Source organism: Euprymna scolopes, chromosome 18 (assembly GCF_053919585.1).
Source record: "Euprymna scolopes isolate OS-2025 chromosome 18, ASM5391958v1, whole genome shotgun sequence".
Classification (NCBI taxonomy): domain Eukaryota; kingdom Metazoa; phylum Mollusca; class Cephalopoda; order Sepiida; family Sepiolidae; genus Euprymna; species Euprymna scolopes.
Window position 1 is genome coordinate 127507485 of NC_136499.1, and position 15223 is coordinate 127522707.

A 15223-nucleotide genomic window follows, 5' to 3' on the forward strand; every position below is an offset into this window, starting at 1 on the left:
TGGAAAAACTCATAAAAATGCGTTCGATTTTAATGTAAAATATTAGATAAAAAAACAAAAAACAAAATATCATTACATTATCAGATTTGGTAAATAAATATTGAAATTGTAATAGTTAAAATTATGGCACGTCTTCGCTTACGGCCATATCACGTTGAAAACACCGGTTCTCGTCCGATCCCCGAAGTTAAGCAACGTAGAGCCTGGTCAGTACTTAGATGGGTGACCGCTTGGGAATACCAGGTGCTGTAAGCATTTCCCCTGAATTTTTGGAAAAACTCATAAAAATGCGTTCGATTTTAATGTAAAATATTAGATAAAAAAAACAAAAAACAAAATATCATTACATTATCAGATTTGGTAAATAAATATTAAAATTGTAATAGTTAAAATTATGGCACGTCTTCGCTTACGGCCATATCACGTTGAAAACACCGGTTCTCGTCCGATCCCCGAAGTTAAGCAACGTAGAGCCTGGTCAGTACTTAGATGGGTGACCGCTTGGGAATACCAGGTGCTGTAAGCATTTCCCCTGAATTTTTGGAAAAACTCATAAAAATGCGTTCGATTTTAATGTAAAATATTAGGTAAAAAAAACAATTAAAGTATCATTAAATTATCAGATTTGGTAAATAAATATTGAAATTGTAATAGTTAAAATTATGTCACGTCTTCGCTTACGGCCATATCACGTTGAAAACACCGGTTCTCGTCCGATCCCCGAAGTTAAGCAACGTAGAGCCTGGTCAGTACTTAGATGGGTGACCGCTTGGGAATACCAGGTGCTGTAAGCATTTCCCCTGAATTTTTGGAAAAACTCATAAAAATGCGTTCGATTTTAATGTAAAATATTAGATAAAAAAAAAACAAATAAAGTATCATTAAATTATCAGATTTGGTAAACAAATATTGAAATTGTAATAGTTAAAATTATGGCACTTCTTCGCTTACGGCCATATCACGTTGAAAACACCGGTTCTCGTCCGATCCCCGAAGTTAAGCAACGTAGAGCCTGGTCAGTACTTAGATGGGTGACCGCTTGGGAATACCAGGTGCTGTAAGCATTTCCCCTGAATTTTTGGAAAAACTCATAAAAATGCGTTCGATTTTAATGTAAAATATTAGATAAAAAAAACAAAAAACAAAATATCATTACATTATCAGATTTGGTAAATAAATATTAAAATTGTAATAGTTAAAATTATGGCACGTCTTCGCTTACGGCCATATCACGTTGAAAACACCGGTTCTCGTCCGATCCCCGAAGTTAAGCAACGTAGAGCCTGGTCAGTACTTAGATGGGTGACCGCTTGGGAATACCAGGTGCTGTAAGCATTTCCCCTGAATTTTTGGAAAAACTCATAAAAATGCGTTCGATTTTAATGTAAAATAGTAGGTAAAAAAAACAAATAAAGTATCATAAAATTATCAGATTTGGTAAATAAATATTGAAATTGTAATAGTTAAAATTATGGCACGTCTTCGCTTACGGCCATATCACGTTGAAAACACCGGTTCTCGTCCGATCCCCGAAGTTAAGCAACGTAGAGCCTGGTCAGTACTTAGATGGGTGACCGCTTGGGAATACCAGGTGCTGTAAGCGTGTCCCCTGAATTTTTGGAAAAACTCATAAAAATGCGTTCGATTTTAATGTAAAATATTATATAAAAAAACAAAAAACAAAATATCATTACATTATCAGATTTGGTAAATAAATATTGAAATTGTAATAGTTAAAATTATGGCACGTCTTCGCTTACGGCCATATCACGTTGAAAACACCGGTTCTCGTCCGATCCCCGAAGTTAAGCAACGTAGAACCTGGTCAGTACTTAGATGGGTGACCGCTTGGGAATACCAGGTGCTGTAAGCATTTCCCCTGAATTTTTGGAAAAACTCATAAAAATGCGTTCGATTGTAATGTAAAATATTAGATAAAAAAACAAAAAAAAAATATCATTACATTATCAGATTTGGTAAATAAATATTAAAATTGTAATAGTTAAAATTATGGCACGTCTTCGCTTACGGCCATATCACGTTGAAAACACCGGTTCTCGTCCGATCCCCGAAGTTAAGCAACGTAGAGCCTGGTCAGTACTTAGATGGGTGACCGCTTGGGAATACCAGGTGCTGTAAGCATTTCCCCTGAATTTTTGGAAAAACTCATAAAAATGCGTTCGATTTTAATGTAAAATATTAGATAAAAAAACCAAAAAACAAAATATCATTACATTATCAGATTTGGTAAATAAATATTGAAATTGTAATAGTTAAAATTATGGCACGTCTTCGCTTACGGCCATATCACGTTGAAAACACCGGTTCTCGTCCGATCCCCGAAGTTAAGCAACGTAGAGCCTGGTCAGTACTTAGATGGGTGACCGCTTGGGAATACCAGGTGCTGTAAGCATTTCCCCTGAATTTTTGGAAAAACTCATAAAAATGCGTTCGATTTTAATGTAAAATATTAGGTAAAAAAAACAATTAAAGTATCATTAAATTATCAGATTTGGTAAATAAATATTGAAATTGTAATAGTTAAAATTATGGCACGTCTTCGCTTACGGCCATATCACGTTGAAAACACCGGTTCTCGTCCGATCCCCGAAGTTAAGCAACGTAGAGCCTGGTCAGTACTTAGATGGGTGACCGCTTGGGAATACAAGGTGCTGCAAGCGTTTCCCCTGAATATTTGGAAAAACTCATAAAAATGCGTTCGATTTTAATGTAAAATATTAGATAAAAAAACAAAAACCAAAATATCATTACATTATCAGATTTGGTAAATAAATATTGAAATTGTAATAGTTAAAATTATGGCACGTCTTCGCTTACGGCCATATCACGTTGAAAACACCGGTTCTCGTCCGATCCCCGAAGTTAAGCAACGTAGAACCTGGTCAGTACTTAGATGGGTGACCGCTTGGGAATACCAGGTGCTGTAAGCATTTCCCCTGAATTTTTGGAAAAACTCATAAAAATGCGTTCGATTTTAATGTAAAATATTAGATAAAAAAACAAAAAACAAAATATCATTACATTATCAGATTTGGTAAATAAATATTAAAATTGTAATAGTTAAAATTATGGCACGTCTTCGCTTACGGCCATATCACGTTGAAAACACCGGTTCTCGTCCGATCCCCGAAGTTAAGCAACGTAGAGCCTGGTCAGTACTTAGATGGGTGACCGCTTGGGAATACCAGGTGCTGTAAGCATTTCCCCTGAAGTTTTGGAAAAACTCATAAAAATGCGTTCGATTTTAATGTAAAATATTAGATAAAAAAACAAAAAACAAAATATCATTACATTATCAGATTTGGTAAATAAATATTGAAATTGTAATAGTTAAAATTATGGCACGTCTTCGCTTACGGCCATATCACGTTGAAAACACCGGTTCTCGTCCGATCCCCGAAGTTAAGCAACGTAGAGCCTGGTCAGTACTTAGATGGGTGACCGCTTGGGAATACCAGGTGCTGTAAGCATTTCCCCTGAATTTTTGGAAAAACTCATAAAAATGCGTTCGATTTTAATGTAAAATATTAGATAAAAAAACAAAAAACAAAATATCATTACATTATCAGATTTGGTAAATAAATATTGAAATTGTAATAGTTAAAATTATGGCACGTCTTCGCTTACGGCCATATCACGTTGAAAACACCGGTTCTCGTCCGATCCCCGAAGTTAAGCAACGTAGAGCCTGGTCAGTACTTAGATGGGTGACCGCTTGGGAATACCAGGTGCTGTAAGCATTTCCCCTGAATTTTTGGAAAAACTCATAAAAATGCGTTCGATTTTAATGTAAAATATTAGGTAAAAAAAACAATTAAAGTATCATTAAATTATCAGATTTGGTAAATAAATATTGAAATTGTAATAGTTAAAATTATGGCACGTCTTCGCTTACGGCCATATCACGTTGAAAACACCGGTTCTCGTCCGATCCCCGAAGTTAAGCAACGTAGAGCCTGGTCAGTACTTAGATGGGTGACCGCTTGGGAATACCAGGTGCTGTAAGCATTTCCCCTGAATTTTTGGAAAAACTCATAAAAATGCGTTCGATTTTAATGTAATATATTAGATAAAAAAAAACAAATAAAGTATCATTAAATTATCAGATTTGGTAAACAAATATTGAAATTGTAATAGTTAAAATTATCGCACTTCTTCGCTTACGGCCATATCACGTTGAAAACACCGGTTCTCGTCCGATCCCCGAAGTTAAGCAACGTAGAGCCTGGTCAGTACTTAGATGGGTGACCGCTTGGGAATACCAGGTGCTGTAAGCATTTCCCCTGAATTTTTGGAAAAACTCATAAAAATGCGTTCGATTTTAATGTAAAATATTAGATAAAAAAAACAAAAAACAAAATATCATTACATTATCAGATTTGGTAAATAAATATTAAAATTGTAATAGTTAAAATTATGGCACGTCTTCGCTTACGGCCATATCACGTTGAAAACACCGGTTCTCGTCCGATCCCCGAAGTTAAGCAACGTAGAGCCTGGTCAGTACTTAGATGGGTGACCGCTTGGGAATACCAGGTGCTGTAAGCATTTCCCCTGAATTTTTGGAAAAACTCATAAAAATGCGTTCGATTTTAATGTAAAATAGTAGGTAAAAAAAACAAATAAAGTATCATTAAATTATCAGATTTGGTAAATAAATATTGAAATTGTAATAGTTAAAATTATCGCACTTCTTCGCTTACGGCCATATCACGTTGAAAACACCGGTTCTCGTCCGATCCCCGAAGTTAAGCAACGTAGAGCCTGGTCAGTACTTAGATGGGTGACCGCTTGGGAATACCAGGTGCTGTAAGCATTTCCCCTGAATTTTTGGAAAAACTCATAAAAATGCGTTCGATTTTAATGTAAAATATTAGATAAAAAAACAAAAAACAAAATATCATTACATTATCAGATTTGGTAAATAAATATTGAAATTGTAATAGTTAAAATTATGGCACGTCTTCGCTTACGGCCATATCACGTTGAAAACACCGGTTCTCGTCCGATCCCCGAAGTTAAGCAACGTAGAGCCTGGTCAGTACTTAGATGGGTGACCGCTTGGGAATACCAGGTGCTGTAAGCATTTCCCCTGAAGTTTTGGAAAAACTCATAAAAATGCGTTCGATTTTAATGTAAAATATTAGATAAAAAAACAAAAAACAAAATATCATTACATTATCAGATTTGGTAAATAAATATTGAAATTGTAATAGTTAAAATTATGGCACGTCTTCGCTTACGGCCATATCACGTTGAAAACACCGGTTCTCGTCCGATCCCCGAAGTTAAGCAACGTAGAGTCTGGTCAGTACTTAGATGGGTGACCGCTTGGGAATACCAGGTGCTGTAAGCATTTCCCCTGAATTTTTGGAAAAACTCATAAAAATGCGTTCGATTTTAATGTAAAATATTAGGTAAAAAAAACAATTAAAGTATCATTAAATTATCAGATTTGGTAAATAAATATTGAAATTGTAATAGTTAAAATTATGGCACGTCTTCGCTTACGGCCATATCACGTTGAAAACACCGGTTCTCGTCCGATCCCCGAAGTTAAGCAACGTAGAGCCTGGTCAGTACTTAGATGGGTGACCGCTTGGGAATACCAGGTGCTGTAAGCATTTCCCCTGAATTTTTGGAAAAACTCATAAAAATGCGTTCGATTTTAATGTAAAATATTAGATAAAAAAAAACAAATAAAGTATCATTAAATTATCAGATTTGGTAAACAAATATTGAAATTGTAATAGTTAAAATTATCGCACGTCTTCGCTTACGGCCATATCACGTTGAAAACACCGGTTCTCGTCCGATCCCCGAAGTTAAGCAACGTAGAGCCTGGTCAGTACTTAGATGGGTGACCGCTTGGGAATACCAGGTGCTGTAAGCATTAACCCTGAATTTTTGGAAAAACTCATAAAAATGCGTTCGATTTTAATGTAAAATATTAGATAAAAAAAACAAAAAACAAAATATCATTACATTATCAGATTTGGTAAATAAATATTAAAATTGTAATAGTTAAAATTATGGCACGTCTTCGCTTACGGCCATATCACGTTGAAAACACCGGTTCTCGTCCGATCCCCGAAGTTAAGCAACGTAGAGCCTGGTCAGTACTTAGATGGGTGACCGCTTGGGAATACCAGGTGCTGTAAGCATTTCCCCTGAATTTTTGGAAAAACTCATAAAAATGCGTTCGATTTTAATGTAAAATAGTAGGTAAAAAAAACAAATAAAGTATCATTAAATTATCAGATTTGGTAAACAAATATTGAAATTGTAATAGTTAAAATTATCGCACTTCTTCGCTTACGGCCATATCACGTTGAAAACACCGGTTCTCGTCCGATCCCCGAAGTTAAGCAACGTAGAGCCCGGTCAGTACTTAGATGGGTGACCGCTTGGGAATACCAGGTGCTGTAAGCGTTTCCCCTGAATTTTTGGAAAAACTCATAAAAATGCGTTCGATTTTAATGTAAAATATTAGATAAAAAAACAAAAAACAAAATATCATTACATTATCAGATTTGGTAAATAAATATTGAAATTGTAATAGTTAAAATTATGGCACGTCTTCGCTTACGGCCATATCACGTTGAAAACACCGGTTCTCGTCCGATCCCCGAAGTTAAGCAACGTAGAACCTGGTCAGTACTTAGATTGGTGACCGCTTGGGAATACCAGGTGCTGTAAGCATTTCCCCTGAATTTTTGGAAAAACTCATAAAAATGCGTTCGATTTTGATGTAAAATATTAGATAAAAAAACAAAAAACAAAATATCATTACATTATCAGATTTGGTAAATAAATATTAAAATTGTAATAGTTAAAATTATGGCACGTCTTCGCTTACGGCCATATCACGTTGAAAACACCGGTTCTCGTCCGATCCCCGAAGTTAAGCAACGTAGAGCCTGGTCAGTACTTAGATGGGTGACCGCTTGGGAATACCAGGTGCTGTAAGCATTTCCCCAGAATTTTTGGAAAAACTCATAAAAATGCGTTCGATTTTAATGTAAAATATTAGATAAAAAAACAAAAAACAAAATATCATTACATTATCAGATTTGGTAAATAAATATTGAAATTGTAATAGTTAAAATTATGGCACGTCTTCGCTTACGGCCATATCACGTTGAAAACACCGGTTCTCGTCCGATCCCCGAAGTTAAGCAACGTAGAGCCTGGTCAGTACTTAGATGGGTGACCGCTTGGGAATACCAGGTGCTGTAAGCATTTCCCCAGAATTTTTGGAAAAACTCATAAAAATGCGTTCGATTTTAATGTAAAATATTAGATAAAAAAAAACAAAAAACAAAATATCATTACATTATCAGATTTGGTAAATAAATATTAAAATTGTAATAGTTAAAATTATGGCACGTCTTCGCTTACGGCCATATCACGTTGAAAACACCGGTTCTCGTCCGATCCCCGAAGTTAAGCAACGTAGAGCCTGGTCAGTACTTAGATGGGTGACCGCTTGGGAATACCAGGTGCTGTAAGCATTTCCCCTGAATTTTTGGAAAAACTCATAAAAATGCGTTCGATTTTGATGTAAAATATTAGATAAAAAAACAAAAAACAAAATATCATTACATTATCAGATTTGGTAAATAAATATTAAAATTGTAATAGTTAAAATTATGGCACGTCTTCGCTTACGGCCATATCACGTTGAAAACACCGGTTCTCGTCCGATCCCCGAAGTTAAGCAACGTAGAGCCTGGTCAGTACTTAGATGGGTGACCGCTTGGGAATACCAGGTGCTGTAAGCGTTTCCCCTGAATTTTTGGAAAAACTCATAAAAATGCGTTCGATTTTAATGTAAAATATTAGATAAAAAAACAAAAAGCAAAATATCATTACATTATCAGATTTGGTAAATAAATATTGAAATTGTAATAGTTAAAATTATGGCACGTCTTCGCTTACGGCCATATCACGTTGAAAACACCGGTTCTCGTCCGATCCCCGAAGTTAAGCAACGTAGAACCTTGTCAGTACTTAGATGGGTGACCGCTTGGGAATACCAGGTGCTGTAAGCATTTCCCCTGAATTTTTGGAAAAACTCATAAAAATGCGTTCGATTTTGATGTAAAATATTAGATAAAAAAACAAAAAACAAAATATCATTACATTATCAGATTTGGTAAATAAATATTAAAATTGTAATAGTTAAAATTATGGCACGTCTTCGCTTACGGCCATATCACGTTGAAAACACCGGTTCTCGTCCGATCCCCGAAGTTAAGCAACGTAGAGCCTGGTCAGTACTTAGATGGGTGACCGCTTGGGAATACCAGGTGCTGTAAGCATTTCCCCTGAATTTTTGGAAAAACTCATAAAAATGCGTTCGATTTTAATGTAAAATATTAGATAAAAAAACAAAAAACAAAATATCATTACATTATCAGATTTGGTAAATAAATATTGAAATTGTAATAGTTAAAATTATGGCACGTCTTCGCTTACGGCCATATCACGTTGAAAACACCGGTTCTCGTCCGATCCCCGAAGTTAAGCAACGTATAGCCTGGTCAGTACTTAGATGGGTGACCGCTTGGGAATACCAGGTGCTGTAAGCATTTCCCCTGAATTTTTGGAAAAACTCATAAAAATGCGTTCGATTTTAATGTAAAATATTAGATAAAAAAAACAAAAAACAAAATATCATTACATTATCAGATTTGGTAAATAAATATTGAAATTGTAATAGTTAAAATTATGGCACGTCTTCGCTTACGGCCATATCACGTTGAAAACAGCGGTTCTCGTCCGATCCCCGAAGTTAAGCAACGTAGAGCCTGGTCAGTACTTAGATGGGTGACCGCTTGGGAATACCAGGTGCTGTAAGCATTTCCCCTGAATTTTTGGAAAAACTCATAAAAATGCGTTCGATTTTAATGTAAAATATTAGATAAAAAAACAAAAAACAAAATATCATTACATTATCAGATTTGGTAAATAAATATTGAAATTGTAATAGTTAAAATTATGGCACGTCTTCGCTTACGGCCATATAACGTATAAAACACCGGTTCTCGTCCGATCCCCGAAGTTAAGCAACGTAGAGCCTGGTCAGTACTTAGATGGGTGACTGCTTGGGGATACCAGGTGCTGTAAGCATTTCCCCTGAATTTTTGGAAAAACTCATAAAAATGCGTTCGATTTTAATGTAAAATATTAGATAAAAAAACAAAAAACAAAATATCATTACATTATCAGATTTGGTAAATAAATATTGAAATTGTAATAGTTAAAATTATGGCACGTCTTCGCTTACGGCCATATCACTTTGAAAACACCGGTTCTCGTCCGATCCCCGAAGTTAAGCAACGTAGAGCCTGGTCAGTACTTAGATGGGTGACCGCTTGGGAATACCAGGTGCTGTAAGCATTTCCCCTGAATTTTTGGAAAAACTCATAAAAATGCGTTCGATTTTAATGTAAAATATTAGATAAAAAAACAAAAAACAAAATATCATTACATTATCAGATTTGGTAAATAAATATTGAAATTGTAATAGTTAAAATTCTGGCACGTCTTCGCTTACGGCCATATCACGTTGAAAACACCGGTTCTCGTCCGATCCCCGAAGTTAAGCAACGTAGAGCCTGGTCAGTACTTAGATGGGTGACCGCTTGGGAATACCAGGTGCTGTAAGCATTTCCCCTGAATTTTTGGAAAAACTCATAAAAATGCGTTCGATTTTAATGTAAAATATTAGGTAAAAAAAAACAAATAAAGTATCATTAAATTATAAGATTTGGTAAATAAATATTGAAATTGTAATAGTTAAAATTATGGCACTTCTTCGCTTACGGCCATATCACGTTGAAAACACCGGTTCTCGTCCGATCCCCGAAGTTAAGCAACGTAGAGCCTGGTCAGTACTTAGATGGGTGACCGCTTGGGAATACCAGGTGCTGTAAGCATTTCCCCTGAATTTTTGGAAAAACTCATAAAAATGCGTTCGATTTTAATGTAAAATATTAGATAAAAAAACAAAAAACAAAATATCATTACATTATCAGATTTGGTAAATAAATATTGAAATTTTAATAGTTAAAATTCTGGCACGTCTTCGCTTACGGCCATATCACGTTGAAAACACCGGTTCTCGTCCGATCCCCGAAGTTAAGCAACGTAGAGCCTGGTCAGTACTTAGATGGGTGACCGCTTGGGAATACCAGGTGCTGTAAGCATTTCCCCTGAATTTTTGGAAAAACTCATAAAAATGCGTTCGATTTTAATGTAAAATATTAGATAAAAAAACAAAAAACAAAATATCATTACATTATCAGATTTGGTAAATAAATATTGAAATTGTAATAGTTAAAATTATGGCACGTCTTCGCTTACGGCCATATCACGTTGAAAACACCGGTTCTCGTCCGATCCCCGAAGTTAAGCAACGTAGAGCCTGGTCAGTACTTAGATGGGTGACCGCTTGGGAATACCAGGTGCTGTAAGCATTTCCCCTGAATTTTTGGAAAAACTCATAAAAATGCGTTCGATTTTAATGTAAAATATTAGATAAAAAAACAAAAAACAAAATATCATTACATTATCAGATTTGGTAAATAAATATTGAAATTGTAATAGTTAAAATTATGGCACGTCTTCGCTTACGGCCATATCACGTTGAAAACACCGGTTCTCGTCCGATCCCCGAAGTTAAGCAACGTAGAGCCTGGTCAGTACTTAGATGGGTGACCGCTTGGGAATACCAGGTGCTGTAAGCATTTCCCCTGAATTTTTGGAAAAACTCATAAAAATGCGTTCGATTTTAATGTAAAATATTAGGTAAAAAAAACAAATAAAGTATCATTAAATTATCAGATTTGGTAAATAAATATTGAAATTGTAATAGTTAAAATTATGGCACTTCTTCGCTTACGGCCATATCACGTTGAAAACACCGGTTCTCGTCCGATCCCCGAAGTTAAGCAACGTAGAGCCTGGTCAGTACTTAGATGGGTGACCGCTTGGGAATACCAGGTGCTGTAAGCATTTCCCCTGAATTTTTGGAAAAACTCATAAAAATGCGTTCGATTTTAATGTAAAATATTAGATAAAAAAACAAAAAACAAAATATCATTACATTATCAGATTTGGTAAATAAATATTGAAATTTTAATAGTTAAAATTCTGGCAAGTCTTCGCTTACGGCCATATCACGTTGAAAACACTTGTTCTCGTCCGATCCCCGAAGTTAAGCAACGTAGAGCCTGGTCAGTACTTAGATGGGTGACCGCTTGGGAATACCAGGTGCTGTAAGCATTTCCCCTGAATTTTTGGAAAAACTCATAAAAATGCGTTCGATTTTAATGTAAAATATTAGATAAAAAAACAAAAAACAAAATATCATTACATTATCAGATTTGGTAAATAAATATTGAAATTGTAATAGTTAAAATTATGGCACGTCTTCGCTTACGGCCATATCACGTTGAAAACACCGGTTCTCGTCCGATACCCGAAGTAAAGCAACGTAGAGCCTGGTCAGTACTTAGATGGGTGACCGCTTGGGAATACCAGGTGCTGTAAGCATTTCCCCTGAATTTTTGGAAAAACTCATAAAAATGCGTTCGATTTTAATGTAAAATATTAGATAAAAAAACAAAAAACAAAATATCATTACATTATCAGATTTGGTAAATAAATATTGAAATTGTAATAGTTAAAATTATGGCACGTCTTCGCTTACGGCCATATCACGTTGAAAACACCGGTTCTCGTCCGATCCCCGAAGTTAAGCAACGTAGAGCCTGGTCAGTACTTAGATGGGTGACCGCTTGGGAATACCAGGTGCTGTAAGCATTTCCCCTGAATTTTTGGAAAAACTCATAAAAATGCGTTCGATTTTAATGTAAAATATTAGGTAAAAAATACAAATAAAGTATCATTAAATTATCAGATTTGGTAAATAAATATTGAAATTGTAATAGTTTAAATTATCGCACTTCTTCGCTTACGGCCATATCACGTTGAAAACACCGGTTCTCGTCCGATCCCCGAAGTTAAGCAACGTAGAGCCTGGTCAGTACTTAGATGGGAGACCGCTTGGGAATACCAGGTGCTGTAAGCATTTCCCCTGAATTTTTGGAAAAACTCATAAAAATGCGTTCGATTTTAATGTAAAATATTAGGTAAAAAAAACAAAAAACAAAATATCATTACATTATCAGATGTGGTAAATAAATATTGAAATTGTAATAGTTAAAATTATGGCACGTCTTCGCTTACGGCCATATCACGTTGAAAACACCGGTTCTCGTCCGATCCCCGAAGTTAAGCAACGTAGAGCCTGGTCAGTACTTAGATGGGTGACCGCTTGGGAATACCAGGTGCTGTAAGCATTTCCCCTGAATTTTTGGAAAAACTCATAAAAATGCGTTCGATTTTAATGTAAAATATTAGATAAAAAAACAAAAAACAAAATATCATTACATTATCAGATTTGGTAAATAAATATTGAAATTGTAATAGTTAAAATTATGGTACGTCTTCGCTTACGGCCATATCACGTTGAAAACACCGGTTCTCGTCCGATCCCCGAAGTTAAGCAACGTAGAGCCTGGTCAGTACTTAGATGGGTGACCGCTTGGGAATACCAGGTGCTGTAAGCATTTCCCCTGAATTTTTGGAAAAACTCATAAAAATGCGTTCGATTTTAATGTAAAATATTAGGTAAAAAAAACAAATAAAGTATCATTAAATTATCAGATTTGGTAAATAAATATTGAAATTGTAATAGTTAAAATTATCGCACTTCTTCGCTTACGGCCATATCACGTTGAAAACACCGGTTCTCGTCCGATCCCCGAAGTTAAGCAACGTAGAGCCTGGTCAGTACTTAGATGGGAGACCGCTTGGGAATACCAGGTGCTGTAAGCATTTCCCCTGAATTTTTGGAAAAACTCATAAAAATGCGTTCGATTTTAATGTAAAATATTAGGTAAAAAAAACAAAAAACAAAATATCATTACATTATCAGATGTGGTAAATAAATATTGAAATTGTAATAGTTAAAATTATGGCACGTCTTCGCTAACGGCCATATCACGTTGAAAACACCGGTTCTCGTCCGATCCCCGAAGTTAAGCAACGTAGAGCCTGGTCAGTACTTAGATGGGAGACCGCTTGGGAATACCAGGTGCTGTAAGCATTTCCCCTGAATTTTTGGAAAAACTCATAAAAATGCGTTCGATTTTAATGTAAAATATTAGGAAAAAAAAACAAAAAACAAAATATCATTACATTATCAGATGTGGTAAATAAATATTGAAATTGTAATAGTTAAAATTATGGCACGTCTTCGCTTACGGCCATATCACGTTGAAAACACCGGTTCTCGTCCGATCCCCGAAGTTAAGCAACGTAGAGCCTGGTCAGTACTTAGATGGGTGACCGCATGGGAATACCAGGTGCTGTAAGCATTTCCCCTGAATTTTTGGAAAAACTCATAAAAATGCGTTCGAATTTAATGTAAAATATTAGATAAAAAAACAAAAAACAAAATATCATTACATTATCAGATTTGGTAAATAAATATTGAAATTGTAATAGTTAAAATTATGGCACGTCTTCGCTTACGGCCATATCACGTTGAAAACACCGGTTCTCGTCCGATCCCCGAAGTTAAGCAACGTAGAGCCTGGTCAGTACTTAGATGGGTGACCGCTTGGGAATACCAGGTGCTGTAAGCATTTCCCCTGAATTTTTGGAAAAACTCATAAAAATGCGTTCGATTTTAATGTAAAATATTAGGTAAAAAAAACAAATAAAGTATCATTAAATTATCAGATTTGGTAAATAAATATTGAAATTGTAATAGTTAAAATTATCGCACTTCTTCGCTTACGGCCATATCACGTTGAAAACACCGGTTCTCGTCCGATCCCCGAAGTTAAGCAACGTAGAGCCTGGTCAGTACTTAGATGGGAGACCGCTTGGGAATACCAGGTGCTGTAAGCATTTCCCCTGAATTTTTGGAAAAACTCATAAAAATGCGTTCGATTTTAATGTAAAATATTAGGTAAAAAAACAAAAAACAAAATATCATTACATTATCAGATGTGGTAAATAAATATTGAAATTGTAATAGTTAAAATTATGGCACGTCTTCGCTTACGGCCATATCACGTTGAAAACACCGGTTCTCGTCCGATCCCCGAAGTTAAGCAACGTAGAGCCTGGTCAGTACTTAGATGCGTGACCGCTTGGGAATACCAGGTGCTGTAAGCATTTCCCCTGAAATTTTGGAAAAACTCATAAAAATGCGTTCGATTTTAATGTAAAATATTTTAGGTAAAAAAAAACAAATAAAGTATCATTAAATTATCAGATTTGGTAAATAAATATTGAAATTGTAATAATTAAAATTATGGCACTTCTTCGCTTACGGCCATATCACGTTGAAAACACCGGTTCTCGTCCGATCCCCGAAGTTAAGCAACGTAGAGCCTGGTCAGTACTTAGATGGGTGACCGCTTGGGAATACCAGGTGCTGTAAGCATTTCCCCTGAATTTTTGGAAAAACTCATAAAAATGCGTTCGATTTTAATGTAAAATATTAGATAAAAAAAACAAAAAACAACATATCATTACCTTATCAGATTTGGTAAATAAATATTAAAATTGTAATAGTTAAAATTATGGCACGTCTTCGCTTACGGCCATATCACGTTGAAAACACCGGTTCTCGTCCGATCCCCGAAGTTAAGCAACGTAGAGCCTGGTCAGTACTTAGATGGGTGACCGCTTGGGAATACCAGGTGCTGTAAGCATTTCCCCTGAATTTTTGGAAAAACTCATAAAAATGCGTTTGATTTTAATGTAAAATATTAGATAAAAAAACAAAAAACAAAATATCATTACATTATCAGATTTAGTAAATAAATATTGAAATTGTAATAGTTAAAATTATGGCACGTCTTCGCTTACGGCCATATCACGTTGAAAACACCGGTTCTCGTCCGATCCCCGAAGTTAAGCAACGTAGAGCCTGGTCAGTACTTAGATGGGTGACCGCTTGGGAATACCAGGTGCTGTAAGCATTTCCCCTGAATTTTTGGAAAAACTCATAAAAATGCGTTCGATTTTAATGTAAAATATTAGGTAAAAAAAACAAATAAAGTATCATTAAATTATCAGATTTGGTAAATAAATATTGAAATTGTAATAGTTA

The 15223-nt window shown here is 35.4% G+C and overlaps 55 non-coding genes and 1 pseudogene across 55 annotated transcripts; all 56 read left to right on the top strand.

Moving 5' to 3' along the window:
* Positions 1-136: 136 nt before the first annotated feature.
* Positions 137-255, top strand: LOC145301736 (5S ribosomal RNA). Its single transcript, XR_013873677.1, has one exon. It is a non-coding gene; the product is annotated as a 5S ribosomal RNA (ribosomal RNA).
* Positions 256-407: 152 nt separating this feature from the next.
* On the top strand, positions 408-526 carry LOC145301737 (5S ribosomal RNA). Its single transcript, XR_013873678.1, has one exon. It is a non-coding gene; the product is annotated as a 5S ribosomal RNA (ribosomal RNA).
* Positions 527-675: 149 nt separating this feature from the next.
* LOC145301738 (5S ribosomal RNA) lies at positions 676-794 on the top strand. Its single transcript, XR_013873679.1, has one exon. It is a non-coding gene; the product is annotated as a 5S ribosomal RNA (ribosomal RNA).
* Positions 795-945: 151 nt separating this feature from the next.
* Positions 946-1064, top strand: LOC145301740 (5S ribosomal RNA). Its single transcript, XR_013873681.1, has one exon. It is a non-coding gene; the product is annotated as a 5S ribosomal RNA (ribosomal RNA).
* A 152-nt stretch (positions 1065-1216) lies between these two features.
* On the top strand, positions 1217-1335 carry LOC145301741 (5S ribosomal RNA). Its single transcript, XR_013873682.1, has one exon. It is a non-coding gene; the product is annotated as a 5S ribosomal RNA (ribosomal RNA).
* Positions 1336-1484: 149 nt separating this feature from the next.
* Positions 1485-1603, top strand: LOC145299419 (5S ribosomal RNA). Its single transcript, XR_013871676.1, has one exon. It is a non-coding gene; the product is annotated as a 5S ribosomal RNA (ribosomal RNA).
* A 151-nt stretch (positions 1604-1754) lies between these two features.
* Positions 1755-1873, top strand: LOC145299648 (5S ribosomal RNA). The gene has a single exon (XR_013871898.1). It is a non-coding gene; the product is annotated as a 5S ribosomal RNA (ribosomal RNA).
* Positions 1874-2023: 150 nt separating this feature from the next.
* LOC145301742 (5S ribosomal RNA) lies at positions 2024-2142 on the top strand. The gene has a single exon (XR_013873683.1). It is a non-coding gene; the product is annotated as a 5S ribosomal RNA (ribosomal RNA).
* Positions 2143-2294: 152 nt separating this feature from the next.
* Positions 2295-2413, top strand: LOC145301743 (5S ribosomal RNA). Its single transcript, XR_013873684.1, has one exon. It is a non-coding gene; the product is annotated as a 5S ribosomal RNA (ribosomal RNA).
* Positions 2414-2562: 149 nt separating this feature from the next.
* On the top strand, positions 2563-2681 carry LOC145301148 (5S ribosomal RNA). Its single transcript, XR_013873349.1, has one exon. It is a non-coding gene; the product is annotated as a 5S ribosomal RNA (ribosomal RNA).
* Positions 2682-2832: 151 nt separating this feature from the next.
* Positions 2833-2951, top strand: LOC145299649 (5S ribosomal RNA). Its single transcript, XR_013871899.1, has one exon. It is a non-coding gene; the product is annotated as a 5S ribosomal RNA (ribosomal RNA).
* Positions 2952-3102: 151 nt separating this feature from the next.
* Positions 3103-3221, top strand: LOC145301744 (5S ribosomal RNA). Its single transcript, XR_013873685.1, has one exon. It is a non-coding gene; the product is annotated as a 5S ribosomal RNA (ribosomal RNA).
* Positions 3222-3372: 151 nt separating this feature from the next.
* On the top strand, positions 3373-3491 carry LOC145301745 (5S ribosomal RNA). Its single transcript, XR_013873686.1, has one exon. It is a non-coding gene; the product is annotated as a 5S ribosomal RNA (ribosomal RNA).
* Positions 3492-3642: 151 nt separating this feature from the next.
* On the top strand, positions 3643-3761 carry LOC145301746 (5S ribosomal RNA). The gene has a single exon (XR_013873687.1). It is a non-coding gene; the product is annotated as a 5S ribosomal RNA (ribosomal RNA).
* Positions 3762-3910: 149 nt separating this feature from the next.
* On the top strand, positions 3911-4029 carry LOC145301747 (5S ribosomal RNA). The gene has a single exon (XR_013873688.1). It is a non-coding gene; the product is annotated as a 5S ribosomal RNA (ribosomal RNA).
* A 150-nt stretch (positions 4030-4179) lies between these two features.
* LOC145301748 (5S ribosomal RNA) lies at positions 4180-4298 on the top strand. Its single transcript, XR_013873689.1, has one exon. It is a non-coding gene; the product is annotated as a 5S ribosomal RNA (ribosomal RNA).
* Positions 4299-4450: 152 nt separating this feature from the next.
* On the top strand, positions 4451-4569 carry LOC145301749 (5S ribosomal RNA). The gene has a single exon (XR_013873690.1). It is a non-coding gene; the product is annotated as a 5S ribosomal RNA (ribosomal RNA).
* A 149-nt stretch (positions 4570-4718) lies between these two features.
* Positions 4719-4837, top strand: LOC145301751 (5S ribosomal RNA). Its single transcript, XR_013873692.1, has one exon. It is a non-coding gene; the product is annotated as a 5S ribosomal RNA (ribosomal RNA).
* Positions 4838-4988: 151 nt separating this feature from the next.
* Positions 4989-5107, top strand: LOC145301752 (5S ribosomal RNA). Its single transcript, XR_013873693.1, has one exon. It is a non-coding gene; the product is annotated as a 5S ribosomal RNA (ribosomal RNA).
* Positions 5108-5258: 151 nt separating this feature from the next.
* Positions 5259-5377, top strand: LOC145299961 (5S ribosomal RNA). The gene has a single exon (XR_013872202.1). It is a non-coding gene; the product is annotated as a 5S ribosomal RNA (ribosomal RNA).
* Positions 5378-5526: 149 nt separating this feature from the next.
* On the top strand, positions 5527-5645 carry LOC145301753 (5S ribosomal RNA). Its single transcript, XR_013873694.1, has one exon. It is a non-coding gene; the product is annotated as a 5S ribosomal RNA (ribosomal RNA).
* A 150-nt stretch (positions 5646-5795) lies between these two features.
* LOC145301754 (5S ribosomal RNA) lies at positions 5796-5914 on the top strand. The gene has a single exon (XR_013873695.1). It is a non-coding gene; the product is annotated as a 5S ribosomal RNA (ribosomal RNA).
* A 152-nt stretch (positions 5915-6066) lies between these two features.
* On the top strand, positions 6067-6185 carry LOC145301755 (5S ribosomal RNA). Its single transcript, XR_013873696.1, has one exon. It is a non-coding gene; the product is annotated as a 5S ribosomal RNA (ribosomal RNA).
* A 149-nt stretch (positions 6186-6334) lies between these two features.
* Positions 6335-6453, top strand: LOC145299483 (5S ribosomal RNA). Its single transcript, XR_013871738.1, has one exon. It is a non-coding gene; the product is annotated as a 5S ribosomal RNA (ribosomal RNA).
* Positions 6454-6604: 151 nt separating this feature from the next.
* Positions 6605-6723, top strand: LOC145300955 (5S ribosomal RNA). The gene has a single exon (XR_013873161.1). It is a non-coding gene; the product is annotated as a 5S ribosomal RNA (ribosomal RNA).
* Positions 6724-6874: 151 nt separating this feature from the next.
* On the top strand, positions 6875-6993 carry LOC145297941 (5S ribosomal RNA). Its single transcript, XR_013870355.1, has one exon. It is a non-coding gene; the product is annotated as a 5S ribosomal RNA (ribosomal RNA).
* Positions 6994-7144: 151 nt separating this feature from the next.
* Positions 7145-7263, top strand: LOC145297942 (5S ribosomal RNA). The gene has a single exon (XR_013870356.1). It is a non-coding gene; the product is annotated as a 5S ribosomal RNA (ribosomal RNA).
* Positions 7264-7416: 153 nt separating this feature from the next.
* LOC145297943 (5S ribosomal RNA) lies at positions 7417-7535 on the top strand. Its single transcript, XR_013870357.1, has one exon. It is a non-coding gene; the product is annotated as a 5S ribosomal RNA (ribosomal RNA).
* A 151-nt stretch (positions 7536-7686) lies between these two features.
* On the top strand, positions 7687-7805 carry LOC145299420 (5S ribosomal RNA). The gene has a single exon (XR_013871677.1). It is a non-coding gene; the product is annotated as a 5S ribosomal RNA (ribosomal RNA).
* A 151-nt stretch (positions 7806-7956) lies between these two features.
* On the top strand, positions 7957-8075 carry LOC145300850 (5S ribosomal RNA). The gene has a single exon (XR_013873060.1). It is a non-coding gene; the product is annotated as a 5S ribosomal RNA (ribosomal RNA).
* A 151-nt stretch (positions 8076-8226) lies between these two features.
* LOC145297944 (5S ribosomal RNA) lies at positions 8227-8345 on the top strand. Its single transcript, XR_013870358.1, has one exon. It is a non-coding gene; the product is annotated as a 5S ribosomal RNA (ribosomal RNA).
* A 151-nt stretch (positions 8346-8496) lies between these two features.
* On the top strand, positions 8497-8615 carry LOC145300518 (5S ribosomal RNA). The gene has a single exon (XR_013872735.1). It is a non-coding gene; the product is annotated as a 5S ribosomal RNA (ribosomal RNA).
* Positions 8616-8767: 152 nt separating this feature from the next.
* On the top strand, positions 8768-8886 carry LOC145300308 (5S ribosomal RNA). Its single transcript, XR_013872537.1, has one exon. It is a non-coding gene; the product is annotated as a 5S ribosomal RNA (ribosomal RNA).
* A 151-nt stretch (positions 8887-9037) lies between these two features.
* On the top strand, positions 9038-9156 carry LOC145301435 (5S ribosomal RNA; annotated as a pseudogene).
* Positions 9157-9307: 151 nt separating this feature from the next.
* LOC145300000 (5S ribosomal RNA) lies at positions 9308-9426 on the top strand. Its single transcript, XR_013872240.1, has one exon. It is a non-coding gene; the product is annotated as a 5S ribosomal RNA (ribosomal RNA).
* Positions 9427-9577: 151 nt separating this feature from the next.
* Positions 9578-9696, top strand: LOC145297945 (5S ribosomal RNA). The gene has a single exon (XR_013870359.1). It is a non-coding gene; the product is annotated as a 5S ribosomal RNA (ribosomal RNA).
* A 150-nt stretch (positions 9697-9846) lies between these two features.
* Positions 9847-9965, top strand: LOC145297947 (5S ribosomal RNA). The gene has a single exon (XR_013870361.1). It is a non-coding gene; the product is annotated as a 5S ribosomal RNA (ribosomal RNA).
* Positions 9966-10116: 151 nt separating this feature from the next.
* On the top strand, positions 10117-10235 carry LOC145297948 (5S ribosomal RNA). The gene has a single exon (XR_013870362.1). It is a non-coding gene; the product is annotated as a 5S ribosomal RNA (ribosomal RNA).
* Positions 10236-10386: 151 nt separating this feature from the next.
* LOC145297949 (5S ribosomal RNA) lies at positions 10387-10505 on the top strand. The gene has a single exon (XR_013870363.1). It is a non-coding gene; the product is annotated as a 5S ribosomal RNA (ribosomal RNA).
* A 151-nt stretch (positions 10506-10656) lies between these two features.
* Positions 10657-10775, top strand: LOC145297950 (5S ribosomal RNA). The gene has a single exon (XR_013870364.1). It is a non-coding gene; the product is annotated as a 5S ribosomal RNA (ribosomal RNA).
* A 149-nt stretch (positions 10776-10924) lies between these two features.
* Positions 10925-11043, top strand: LOC145297951 (5S ribosomal RNA). Its single transcript, XR_013870365.1, has one exon. It is a non-coding gene; the product is annotated as a 5S ribosomal RNA (ribosomal RNA).
* A 151-nt stretch (positions 11044-11194) lies between these two features.
* LOC145300797 (5S ribosomal RNA) lies at positions 11195-11313 on the top strand. Its single transcript, XR_013873008.1, has one exon. It is a non-coding gene; the product is annotated as a 5S ribosomal RNA (ribosomal RNA).
* Positions 11314-11464: 151 nt separating this feature from the next.
* LOC145300752 (5S ribosomal RNA) lies at positions 11465-11583 on the top strand. The gene has a single exon (XR_013872963.1). It is a non-coding gene; the product is annotated as a 5S ribosomal RNA (ribosomal RNA).
* A 151-nt stretch (positions 11584-11734) lies between these two features.
* LOC145297952 (5S ribosomal RNA) lies at positions 11735-11853 on the top strand. The gene has a single exon (XR_013870366.1). It is a non-coding gene; the product is annotated as a 5S ribosomal RNA (ribosomal RNA).
* Positions 11854-12002: 149 nt separating this feature from the next.
* Positions 12003-12121, top strand: LOC145299432 (5S ribosomal RNA). The gene has a single exon (XR_013871689.1). It is a non-coding gene; the product is annotated as a 5S ribosomal RNA (ribosomal RNA).
* A 152-nt stretch (positions 12122-12273) lies between these two features.
* On the top strand, positions 12274-12392 carry LOC145297953 (5S ribosomal RNA). The gene has a single exon (XR_013870367.1). It is a non-coding gene; the product is annotated as a 5S ribosomal RNA (ribosomal RNA).
* A 151-nt stretch (positions 12393-12543) lies between these two features.
* Positions 12544-12662, top strand: LOC145297954 (5S ribosomal RNA). Its single transcript, XR_013870368.1, has one exon. It is a non-coding gene; the product is annotated as a 5S ribosomal RNA (ribosomal RNA).
* Positions 12663-12811: 149 nt separating this feature from the next.
* Positions 12812-12930, top strand: LOC145299434 (5S ribosomal RNA). Its single transcript, XR_013871691.1, has one exon. It is a non-coding gene; the product is annotated as a 5S ribosomal RNA (ribosomal RNA).
* A 152-nt stretch (positions 12931-13082) lies between these two features.
* On the top strand, positions 13083-13201 carry LOC145300036 (5S ribosomal RNA). Its single transcript, XR_013872274.1, has one exon. It is a non-coding gene; the product is annotated as a 5S ribosomal RNA (ribosomal RNA).
* A 152-nt stretch (positions 13202-13353) lies between these two features.
* LOC145299053 (5S ribosomal RNA) lies at positions 13354-13472 on the top strand. Its single transcript, XR_013871319.1, has one exon. It is a non-coding gene; the product is annotated as a 5S ribosomal RNA (ribosomal RNA).
* A 151-nt stretch (positions 13473-13623) lies between these two features.
* Positions 13624-13742, top strand: LOC145297955 (5S ribosomal RNA). The gene has a single exon (XR_013870369.1). It is a non-coding gene; the product is annotated as a 5S ribosomal RNA (ribosomal RNA).
* A 149-nt stretch (positions 13743-13891) lies between these two features.
* On the top strand, positions 13892-14010 carry LOC145299435 (5S ribosomal RNA). Its single transcript, XR_013871692.1, has one exon. It is a non-coding gene; the product is annotated as a 5S ribosomal RNA (ribosomal RNA).
* Positions 14011-14161: 151 nt separating this feature from the next.
* LOC145300711 (5S ribosomal RNA) lies at positions 14162-14280 on the top strand. The gene has a single exon (XR_013872923.1). It is a non-coding gene; the product is annotated as a 5S ribosomal RNA (ribosomal RNA).
* Positions 14281-14432: 152 nt separating this feature from the next.
* On the top strand, positions 14433-14551 carry LOC145297956 (5S ribosomal RNA). The gene has a single exon (XR_013870370.1). It is a non-coding gene; the product is annotated as a 5S ribosomal RNA (ribosomal RNA).
* A 152-nt stretch (positions 14552-14703) lies between these two features.
* Positions 14704-14822, top strand: LOC145297958 (5S ribosomal RNA). The gene has a single exon (XR_013870372.1). It is a non-coding gene; the product is annotated as a 5S ribosomal RNA (ribosomal RNA).
* A 151-nt stretch (positions 14823-14973) lies between these two features.
* Positions 14974-15092, top strand: LOC145297959 (5S ribosomal RNA). Its single transcript, XR_013870373.1, has one exon. It is a non-coding gene; the product is annotated as a 5S ribosomal RNA (ribosomal RNA).
* Positions 15093-15223: the final 131 nt, after the last annotated feature.